The sequence below is a fragment of the Andrographis paniculata genome, unplaced genomic scaffold, assembly GCF_009805555.1.
Source record: "Andrographis paniculata isolate CXL003 unplaced genomic scaffold, ASM980555v1 Contig60END, whole genome shotgun sequence".
NCBI lineage: Eukaryota > Viridiplantae > Streptophyta > Magnoliopsida > Lamiales > Acanthaceae > Andrographis > Andrographis paniculata.
In genome coordinates this window covers 3,769,979-3,783,400 of record NW_026137596.1, presented here as the reverse complement: position 1 = coordinate 3,783,400, position 13,422 = coordinate 3,769,979, and positions in this window count along the sequence as shown.

Genomic DNA, 13,422 nt, shown 5'->3' with positions numbered 1-13,422 from the left:
AAAAATAATACACTGATACTGCAATACTATTAATTTTTACTTAAATTACAAATTTACCATTGCATATACAGTTAATTTATATATAAATCAAATAATAAAAATATTCAAATCTCCTTAACACTTCCAATTACCAATAAAATTCTACTCCCTCCGTCCACCTAGTGTACATGTTTCTATTTTGGACGTCCAATTACAAAGTAAACATGTCATTAAATATTTCACTTTTTTTTACAAATACTCTTACTTTACATCACATCATTAGTTTTACACCAAAAAAACAAGGCCAAAAATATAATTACACTACTTTTAACTACCCACTATAATTAAAATACTATTATTTTTTAAACATCGCGCCAAAAATAAATGTATACTATGTGTGTAGACGGAGGGAGTATTATTTTTTAATTAATACAAAACCCCAAAAAGATAATTGATCGCAAACCCGTTCAATTATCACCTCAATATATTGGGTTTATTCACTTTGTATTTTTTTTTATATATATAAATGTATTTTTATGTTAGGTATGAGAGTTGTATTGTTAATATAAAAAATATTTTTTTTGTTAAATCATTGTTTTTTTTAAATGAATAATATACACGATGTTAATATGTATATATTATATATTTTTTTAATAACATTTATAAAAAATTTTTTCACTAAAAAAAATAGTCCTTGTTTAAAATACTTGAGGCTTGTTTACTTTTATTTTTATTTTAACCGCACAATTTATATGAAATTAGCAAAATATTCTGGTGTAATCTAATTAAATCTAATTTTCTTTAATTCACTCTAATCCCTTTGGATGGCTTTTGACTTTCCCTTTTATTACACTCGTTTGACTTTTTTTGCCACCAAATTTCAATAATTACAAAGATTCCTTATTAGAAAATTACAATCCCTCCCATATATATATACACACACAAATAACACCCAATTCTATACATTTCAACTTTCTTCTCTTTTGTGTTCATATCTTATGGCTAATTCTAGAATTGTGATTTCCATTTACATTTTAATTGTCTTGTTTTTTCTTCTTACTCCTTCAGAAACTTCAAGATTATTCGCAAAGATCTCGACCGACGACGCTGAGATGAAAAAAAAATTTCAAAATCAAATCAAGTTCGAGAGGAAGATCGAGTCCAGACCCATCAATCATATTTCAAGATTGATATCTACGCTTAAGGGTATATTATTTAAAAAGGTAATTCCAAAATCAGGTCCGAGCGGAAGAATCAACAATTCTAACAATTAGTTAGTCGGAAATTTATGTTATTGTATATTTTTGGTTATATTTTTGCGAATATTTCAATATATATATATATATTGTGAGTATTTAAGGAGACATGAAAAATATTGGTTTATTTTAACATTCAAGAATAAAAAAGTCGTGTTTACATAAATATTATATTAACTATTAATTTTTTATTGTTCCTGATTTTATTAAAACTTCGAAACCGAAAAAATCTCTATGTAAACGAAAGTGTTTATATATATATATATATATATTTGTTTCATTTTATATTTGTGGAGTAAAATAACTATTGAATATAAATATATTTAGTAAAAAAAGTAAATGTTAAAGAATTAAGAACAAGACGATAATCCGCTCATGCAATATATTTCTTTAGTTTTCACACTATGTAATTTTATATATATATATTTTTTCAAAAACTGAAAACATTAAATTTGATAATTTACTTCAAAAAATTATTAAAATAAAAGTTAATAATATTTTAATTATGCTAGTATTATATAACAATGATTGATATTATCTTGTCATGTGTATTGTTACTATTGTATTCTGAATTGTCATGATTTTGCAATGTTTATTAAATTTAATTAGAAAGTTTGTAAGCATTAAATTGTGTATTAACTTTCTTGTAATCTTATGCATATAATATTGTAATATATATATATATATAGTGAATGTTGTGATATAAAAAATCATGAATTTGATTTTGAATATTTCGTCTTTAAAGTTAAGGAATTATTAATTTACTTTTTTAAAAAAGGCTCTATTTATTTATTTACGTTTTCAGTTATATATATATATATTTGAATATACCTTTAAAAATTAAACATAGCCTAAGACTTCATTTTTTATTGAATAATTTTACTATTCTCAATAATACATACATATATACTCTTAAAAAAAAAATATTATCACTTCCCGTAAAAAAATAGTTTAGTGATGTAAAGTGAATTCGTGACCATAATGTCATAGTTTAAATACTAGACATCGAATTAGTTTCAATACAAATATAGATTATAAAAAATAATATATTTGTAATGGAAATTAAAGACACTTGATGTTAGCTACGTAAATGTTAGAGACGAAATTTATTAAATTATGTCTCTAATATTAATAATAATAATAAAAAAAAAGATTTATGAATGAAAAAAATTCGTTAGAAAAATACTACTAATATTTTCTTATAATAACAAGACATCGAATCACGACCCATAAGATATGGAAGATATGGAGGATGGCCTAAAGCTCACCCATCAACTATTGATGTGTTTATTTAGATTTTTTTTTAAAAAAAAATAATTTTTTATTTAAATTATATATTGATTTGATATTTTATTAGATAAAATCAAGATGTATAAAAATAAATAGTAAACAAATAGGAAAAGTTGTCCACAATTTATATACTCCCTCCGGGCAGGCCTATTTATGTCTTATTTACCGTAGATGCGAAAATTAAGGAAAGATGGAGAAGTATTAATTTCCTAATTTAATAAATAGTCTCACACGAATAATTAAAGGGTGTGTTTGTTTGGGGGATTGAATTTGATTTACACTCTTTATCCAATTTTTTCCCCTCAAAACATCAAATCAAACACTTATTTTTCATTTTTTATATTATACTAAAAATCAATTTTACGTTCAAAATATCACATCAACACCTATTTATATCACATTATACAACTATTCAAATTCAAAATTTTTACTATTCAAATCCCAATTCAAAATCCAAACCCCTCGAACAAACACACCCAAACTCTTAATACTCCTATTTTATTTAAAATTACAAGAACACACATATATGTATGTATATATATATATCTTATTTTACTTTTTCTAAAAACGTCGAAATTCGTAGTCGCTACTCGTTGAATGCGTACTGAGTAAACCTTATGCAAACTATATTAGCAAAAAAAATCATATTAAGCAGACCTGGTAGTAAGTAAGACAAAATAAAATAAAATAAAAATAAAAATTAGATACATACATCATCCTTTAAGGAATATTTTAGTATATTTATATTCTTATTGAGTATCCATCACATATAAATTATATTTTGCGAATTGTAAATGATTTAAGATGTGTTTAGGGATGTTTTGAATATATTTTAAGGAGACATTTCATACATGAAATTAAATTATAGTGAAAAATAAGAATGTATTTTGTCTGTGAGATTTTGGAATACGTTTTACTATTTATTTTTTATTATATTATATTATACTAAAATTTAATTTTATATTTAAATTACTATATTAATATATATTTATATCAAATAAAACAATTATTTCGATTTAAAAACAAACACATTTGTATAGTATAAAAGCAAAATTGATAACAGAATCAAGCAACTCTAAAAATATTTTCTTTCAACTAATCTTTACTTTATTTGTTAATAAATTTAATTGCAACGAATTCAATATTATTAATGATAGCTTTGAAATCACTCCCGTTCATGATGGTGATGGATCACTATATATGGCTTAGTTTGCAAATTAAAAGTAAAATAATTTGTTAGTAAAATAAACATCGATCTGTTATACGTAAATTTTGATATCACTCATTAATAATAATTTTAAAAAATTAGTATATTAAATATTTCTCCAAAACATCGTTTTAAATACTTAATTTTAATTATTCTTAATTCTTTAAAGAAAAAATTAAAATAAAAAATAAAAAATTATATTCAAACAGAATTATTTATTATTATTTAATGAAAATATTATATTTACAAAAATTTCTACTTAGATTTGACTCAATCAGCATATACAATAAAAATATACAATATATAATTCTGAGTCTATTCCTACACCATTAGACCATATCTTATGGGATTATAACAAGACATATACTTTGTTATAACAAAATATATATTGTGTTATAAATATATTACTCCTTCCGTCTCGGTGGAAGGTTGCCGTTTACTTTCTGCACATAAATTTTTTAATATTAGTATTATAATGAGTTATAGTGACAATGACGAAAATACCCCTATTAGTATTGTGTAATAAAAAACTAATGACCTTTGTGTAATATAGTGTAAGTTGAAAAAATATTTATTATGTTAAATTGGTAGTACAATTACTAAATTAAGAAATTGTAACCTTGTTTTAGAACGGACGAAAATGAAAAATGACAATCTTTCAATGAGACAGGGAGAATATTATTTATATGATCTATGTTGTATATCTTTATTATAAAATCTAATTGAGTCAAATCAAGACTATATTATTTTAAATCTGTTGTCTACTTAAAAATATCAAAATAATATAAAGATCATCAAATAATCTATATTATTATTATTCGAGTTATACTCTATTGTATAAATGACTAGAAATTTGATATTTCAATAAATTAAACATAATTTTTCTTCCTTTTAAAATCATTACTATTTATATTGCAATTGCTTAAGAAACAATTTAGATGATTAATTTTTTGGTATTTAAATTTAAAAAGTTATTTTGAATAAAATTCAAATCAAAATCAAAATCAAACCAAACCAAACAAACCATATGCTTGTTTTTTTTCTTTTATTTCAATAAAAAACATAGTATTCAACATCATATAATATAACATCAAGAATTAAGAAATTTTTATAGACATATATTTAAACAACACATCGTTAGTGTGTAGTAAACAATATATATAAATACAGACAGTGCATAATTAACTTTTATTCATTACATATTTGATCGAACGACTAAGATTAAATCAGCCATTACAAGCAAAAACAAAAATAGGACCTATGATTTATATAGATAATTTTTCTATATATTCAACAATTTGATTTATGCAAACAAAATCCAAATATATAAATCAACTATCAAAATAATACATAATGCAAAGAAAAAGGTGTAAAGAACAATACTCTATACCCTTTCCCTTTGTCTATTTAAACTCCCTTTGTCTATTTAAACTCTAACCGGGGTCATTGGGTGAATATCAAATTAAAAAAATTTCTCAATACTCTAAAAAAATAAAAAGATCGATTTTATTTCTTATGGCTAATCCTAAATATCTATTTGGCGTCTTTGTAATTATCTTATTTTTCATCTCTGTTTTCTCATCTCGGCTTCTTGATGACCCCAAAACATTTGAAGTCGTAAAAAGGAATAATAAAACAAGTTTTTCAGCAGAATCATCATATGGAAATCAAATGGCGAAAGGACATGAAATCAAGAGAGAGGTGCTCGAACAAGCATCCACTCATATATTATACAACAAGAAAACTCCAACGTCAGGTCCGAGTAGAAGAATACACGGCTAAATACCCGAAAATTATTGCTACAATAAAATTATGAGGTATTTTCTATTGTACCTGATTATTTGTAATATCATATATATATTAAGGATGTTATTTTCTTGAAGTAATTTGGGTGTGACAAATAAATTGTGTGAAATTTAAGTAATATCAAGATTATCTTATTCACTCATTTACACTATTCATACGCTTTTAATACCAAATTGAATTTAAAGCATATTATTGAATGTTTTTATTTTTACTTTTAGTAATATAGTTTTATGTTGATATATATTATTATTATTATTATTATTATTTATGCTCTTGTTAGTATTTACTTTTTAGAAATTTATTACTATTTATTAACAATGTTAAGAAAGCATCGTATTTTTTTTTACAAAAAAAATATTACATTAAAAAAATCAATTTTTTAATATTTTTAAAATTATAAAAAAAAATCAAAAGAAAAGACTATAAACAAATAAATAAAAACGGATTATTGGTCAACAAATAAGTCCAAAGAACTGACAAACAATTAAATAAATTGAAAAAAACGATGCATGAAAAATTACATCGAAATTGAATAAAATCGGCTGAAATTGCGAATTGACGAACACATGGCTGTTAGATGTTCAAGACTTTTATTTTATTTTATTTTATTTTATTTTTCTGCTGCATACCTAACAACAACAATAATAATAATAATCTGAATTTATGAAAATAATAATGTCTGGTCTTATCCCTACACAACAAACCTCATCTCTCTCTCTCTCTCTATATATATATATATATGTATATATATATAAATTCATGTATTCTATATGTATATGAGCTATGGCCAAGCCTAATGGTGAATTTGGCTTTCCCATCTCCATGCTACTCCTTGTGTTGTTTTTCTTATCTATGATTGGGCTAGCGAACTCGGCCCGGCCCGCGGCGATCGACCGAGATCAATGTGCGAGAAGCCCGGGACGTCATGATCTCGAGATTGGGAAGGGCGAAGGTTCTAGAAGGAAGCTCGATGGATCGGAAAATCGTAGTTGTAATGAATCGTGTTTAATGAACATGTTGTCTAAGAAAGACACGCCCGCGTCGGGTCCAAGTAAAAAGATCAATCTCTAACGAGTCAGACATATGTTAAAGAAATTAAATTACATTAAAAAAAAATGAAAAAAAAAAAGCTCGAAGGCAACTGATGGTGCTTGGTGTTTCTTCTTTATCTAGCAATGCATAAGATGTATTTTTGTTACAATGGTTATTGTTGTTCTTACCGTGGAAAAGGCTTTCCTTCTATTTACATAAAATATTAAATCAAATACTATTTTTTTTTATTTTTTTTAAAATTTTCAAAAATCTCAAAAAATCTCTATCTAAACAAACTCATTATTCTTTTCCACTTTATTGGTCCTATTAGAGTTGATTCATTTGTATTGTAATATAATATTTAAGGGAACAATATTTAATTAGTTAATAATATTGAAGTAAAATATTAATTTTTTTTTTTATGTAAATAGTATTATTGTAATTTTAGAATAAAAAGTAATACTCCATTAGTTGCATTTCAATGGTCTCATTTTTATTATTATAGTTATTATTATTATTTTTATATTCCACTTCAATTAACACGTTTCGATTTTTGACAAAATTTACTAAATTTAAATATATTAAATAAATATAATTCAATTTAATGAATTCCATAACACATAATATTATACAATACAGGACCATTCAAAACTCATTGTATTTCTCTTCTCAATAAACAAATTTTATATACAATTAAACTCTCATTTTTTATAAAATTAGTTTATCTTAAATATAAATAAATCAATATAATACTTTTTCAACTTATCATATATTACATAAATATCGTTAATTTTATATTATACAATATTAATAGGAATATAATACTAATTTGTGTAAGAGAGAGTAATATATTTTAATTTGTGTGTAAAATTACAACCAAACAAACCCTAAAAAGTTTTGGGCCCATGAGCCAATCAAAGCGATGCCCTTTGGAATCTATGGTCAGGCCCAACTAGCTGGCCCAGTTCGTAGGATATGTTAACCTCGATCTTGTAAGAAACATACTCCACCGAATAGGTATGAATTTCCTTTGACGAGTTAAAAGAAATATTAGGATTTATTTAGGGTTTGTTTGTTCTTAATTTAAATTTTAAAAATTTTAGCATTATATTAATATAATTTTTAATAAAAATACATTTTTTAAAATTTTTTTTAGTATTATATTAAAATATTATTTAAACAAAACTCAAATTATTATTTCTAATTTCGAATAAAAACCTTCCGGTTAAATAACAGTTGGTGGCTATTTTTTATATAAAAATGTTTTGCTCTTATATTTTAATTTGACGGTGGTATTGATGCAAATAAGTATAATTTCAAAAGTATTTATGGTGTATAATATGGTAATATTTACAAAAAAAAAAAAAAAAAAAAAAAAAATTGCTCTTAAATGTATTTTACGTATAGTAACCAATGTTGATTTTAGTTTGAAATTATAGACTATTTTTTGTGATTTTAAATTGAAATTAATATTATTTATTATGTATAATTTTCAATAAATTTATATATATATATTTTTTACAAAATATTAGATCAAAATACCAATTTTTTTTTTTAAAAAAATCAAATTAACATGATCATTTCAAATCAATTTCAAACACAACAAATTTCAATAAATATACATTATTTTCTTTCACAAAATATTATTTAAATAAAAATTAAAATCAACACCTCATTTCAAATTAATACCAAACCACAACAAAAAAACTCTATATGTTCATCTAACAATTATATATATTTACTGCTCATCTATCATAATTTTTTCTATAAAAATATACTATTCACTCTAATAAAATATTGTATTCAATTATTATTAAAAAAAATAAAAATTACCAACTAAAGACAACTTAAAATATTATTAAAAGTCATTTGACAACAAAATAATTACTAGCAAAAAAATGTGGTTTATCTTATTGTACAAAATTCATCTGTGGTTTCATAAAATTGCGTAAAATTATTCGTATTTTCAAAATTGTTTCAGATTTAATAATAATATCATAAACTCTACGTCTAACTCTCATATCCGTCTTTATTTAACAACGTTTGATATACATGTGTTTCAGAATCTTTACTAAACTCTTCAAATTATAAATATACTCGTTCTTTTTATACTTAGCTTCAAAGAACAGTAAAACTATACTAAAAATAGTTGCTTTCCTTTGGTTCTAATTTTTTTTTTATTTTTTTACAAATTTTTTATGTTAAATATAAGACGAATGAATATATTTGTAATTTTTCAAGGATTTAAAATTGAGATTTTGAAACTTATTTGCAGTTTGAGCACGTATGAGTCAAACATCATTAAATAAAGACGGCTGGGAGGTTAAACGCAGAGTTTATAAAATCATTAAGAGTTTAACGCAATTTTAAGGTTTATTTGGTTGGCAATCGGATTTGAATTTTTCTTATTTAAGTTTTGATTAAAATAATATTTCTTAATGATATATTTATGTTGAAAATAGTGTCATTTCAAATTTCAAGCAAATATTAATATACATATATACACTCAGTATTATTAATATATTTTTCATTGGTTCCAATTTATTATTGAATTCAATAATTCTATATAAAAGAGTGATAATTAACTATTAATTTATTTAATTAGTTATATATGAAAGTTATAATTGATATTTAAGGTAAAAAAAAAAGTTATTATGAAACGATTAATTATATAATTTTTTAAAAATCAGTATTTAGATTCCAGTATTTATTATTATTTTTTTAAAAAAAATATTATTACCAAATATTGTAATTAACAGATAACTAAAATTTGGTTTCCAGTAATTTTTATACAAATTCACAGGGAATTATATTCAAAAATCAATGAGTAGGATTTTACAGGAAAACGATCAGATATAGCAATTGTGTGGTTGTAGACCCTGAGTAGTTATCACAATTATTTATACTCTTTTTACTGGTGAGTTTTCAGGTCGAACAGAAGGATTTTTAAGTCATGAATTTCAAATGTGAAAATCTTTAAGAAAGCGACGAAGAATGACAAAGAATGCAAGAAAGGATCCGCTTGCAGCAGATCCGAAGTTTAACTACTAAAAACAGTAAATAAAGCAATAAAGATGAGGTGAGCGGAAGCGAGTGAAGCGAAGGTGGTGGAGTGCCAGAGGTAACCAATTGATCGGGACATGAGTGGAAGTGGGGACCAGATGAACGGGACATGGATAAATCGCGGTTACCAGATGATCGGGACATGAGCGAGCGGCACCTTATATATATATATATATATGTATATGAGCGGATTAGAGTGGAGGAGAGGTGTTGTGTCTGATCTGTGCGTTACTAAATGGATAGGTTCTCCTGGATGTAGTGAGTGAATGATGTAAGTGTGTTATCGGAAGAATATATGTATATTACGGAAGTGATGGGAAGAAGATGTTGTAATTATATAAACTAAATTGTAAAGAACTCATAACACTGGAATGTTTGGCATGGGGGATTTACAATAAGTCTTCAATGTCACCCATAATTAAGACATTATAAGAAAGAAACCTTACTGTCACTAGGATTTTCTGCGACCTAATAGACCCCGCCTATGTCCACTTAATTTTCCCAATTTCTGCCTCATTAGTGGCTTTACCCCCTGATGTTACTACTATTTAATCAAAATCAAATTTAGCACAGCAGTTAAGCTGGTCGACAAGGCTCCCGCGTACTTAACTACATTGAACTACCTTAAAACCGCTTTGGGCGCATAACAAGGTTTAGATAATCAATTCTTCTCTCGCTCTAAACCAGTGAATTGAAATTCTCTAAACTTGATTTATATAAGTGTGGAAAAGTGTGAAAGAATTTAGTTTGAAGAAGTTAATGATATTTCTTTATATATTACGAAAGCGTGAAATAAACGAAAACAGTAATCTAATCTAAGAAAGCAGTAAAGACGTGACCAAGGGAGAGGAAAAACCCCTACACCTATGGCCATTCCTGTGGAGAACTCCCTTACAGGGTTGGAGCTCTCTGAAACAGGAAGACGACGAATGCTAAAGTATAGAAATCACCAAAAATTCGATCTATTTTACATAAAGATATCTGGCCCTATTTATAGCAGGTGTAAAGAGACGGTTGCAAGTAGTTGCTAGGCAGTTCCAACCGCTGGGCAGTTAGGCGGTTGCTGGTAGTTATTCTGTTAAAGCAGTTGCTGGCCATAACTCCCAGGGTGTCTGCTTCGCTTGCTTTGAAGGTTAAGGGCAAACACCTTCCTCGCTTGCTGGAGAGCATGAGGGCATCAGCGCAGCTCAGCTCGCTTGTGCTAGCTGGAATTGGACTGCCTGTACCGCTGTAGTTGAAGTACTTAGTCGAAATCTGGTGATAGTTTGCAGCGATGGGTATCTGGACTGTCGCTTGCAAGCGGGAGAGGCTATCGCTTGCGGGCTGTGAAGGTGGCAGCTTGCCTCTCATGCCTTAGTATTTTCAAAGTGTGTCCTGGGCGCTTGCGAGCGAAGGCGGCTGTCGCTTGCGGCGTCTGCCTTAGCTTTTCTGGTTCTAGATAACCGTTTAAAATGACAAAAATCGTTAGTAATCTCAACAACGAACTCTGGATCATGCCTAGTGATATAAATCAATATTGTATGCGGATTACGAATTATTTTGATGGTTCTTATGCAGAAATTAGACTAATACACATTTTTGTCAAGCTAAGAATATGCTCATATTTGGAGTCATCATTAACCATTTGATTTATTAAAAAACTATTAAATAAACTAGAAATGTTGAATAATCCAACAACCAAACACCCTTTTGTTTTATCCACAAATCATAAAGATAAGTTTGTTTGTTTTGTGTTTTGGGTTGAAAGAAAAAAATTTAATATGAACTATAGAAAATTGCTTAATTATTATAAAAATAATGAGTGTGTGTAATATATTACTCCCTCCATCATTCAAATATATATTCACTTTTCTTTTTGGGTTTTCATTGAAAAATATTGTCGTTTCTTTTTTAAGTAAAAAAGTATTATATTTTTATATTTTTTTTACTATAAAAGAAAAAATATAACCATTATTACTCACTTTTATTAAAATTCATGTCCGGTCAAATTAGCATACATTTGCACGATAGATGGAGTAATATTTTTGAAAAAAAATATGTTCGAAAATTTTTGTTTGTAAGAAGACAATTTTATTAATGGACTACAATACCTAAGAAAATATTCATTTTGTTGAAAAGCATTATTTTATTCGACATACAATTTCATTTCATTAGACATTAATATCAATGTAATTTCAATATGTGATTACTTTTAGGCATATCTTGTTAATTAGTTCCATATTGTTCTTATCAACAAATAAAATTAAACATTTGTAATTATTTTATAGATAATGCATGATATTGGTCATTAGATAGTTTTCTAGTAAACAAGGTGTTGCTTTGCTTTTCCAAATTGATATAATATTTTTTTAGTTAATTTAATAATTAAATAAATGTGACAGGTGTAGTGGACAGTCTAAATATTTCCAATTTTCTAATTTCACACCTGAGAATGATAATCAACATTATCATCATTAATTTTGACCCAAAATTAGAAATATTAGTAAATAAATAAAAAAATTGTGGATAATTCTCAACCTGTCAGGCAGTACTAAAGTCGTAGAACTTTAAAACACGCTTTCGTTTACGCAAAGGTGCTGTGTATGTGTCCCACTATACTTTCCCTTTTTTTAAAAAAGAAAAAATATATGTGTTTTTCTTAAAGAAAAAATAAAAATTATTACAACTCATTTCATCTAATTTTTAATAAAAATATTTTTTTTATATAAAATATCATAATAAAATACAACATTAACATCAAATACACATGACACATCAAAAAAAAAAAAGTCAAATCAAATACATATTTATTTATTATTTATTTATATTATATTAAAATTTAATATTTATATTAAAAATATTATATCATCACCCTTTTAAACTACATTAAACACTAATTCAAATTTTAAATAAATAATTTCAAACAACCACATATTTTAGTCTGATATCTGGTCTTATAAAGGTAAATAAATTTCATAAATAGAATATTTAATTTAATTGATGTAAAGTGTGCACTGTAATATCCATTTTAACAAATAAGCCCAAAATTATTACTGTCTCAATATCATATAACATTGATTTTTCATTAAAACTATAATACCTAAAACATTAAACTTACAGTATATATTATCTTTTATATTACATAATACTAATAAATTTATTTTAATTTTTTATACTTTATTTATATCATACCTCAATTTAATATTAATATTCCTAAAACTCTGTGCAAAAATCAAACGAATAAATAGATAAGAGACGGAGAGGGTATTATTGACTCTTCACAATTTTTAATAAAAATATACTCCAATTGTCTAATTACTAAATATCCATTTGTTTTTTCACGTAGTTTTAGAAATATTAGTATTATATTAGGATATAGTAGGAATAAAATAAAAATGACTAAAATAACATTATTAGTATGGTGTGATATAAAGGTAATGACATTTGTGTAATAAGAAAATAGATAGTACATATACTAAAAAAAATAGATACTTTGTTATAGGACGGACTACAATGAAAAAATGGATACTTTGTTATGAGATGGATGAAATATTATTTTTTATAATAAAATATCACATACTATTTAAAAAAAAAAAAACTCAAATCAATACTAATTTCAAATCAATTTCAAATCGCAATAATATAAATTCAAATATTACATTAACATTTTTTTTAGTAAAAATGTTATACTATCAAATAAAATTTACTGGTTTGTTTGGTGTGCCTTCAATTTGAGATTTTTGTTTGAAATTTATTTTAAATATTATTTGAATATGATATTTGATTTTGACATATATATATAATATACTT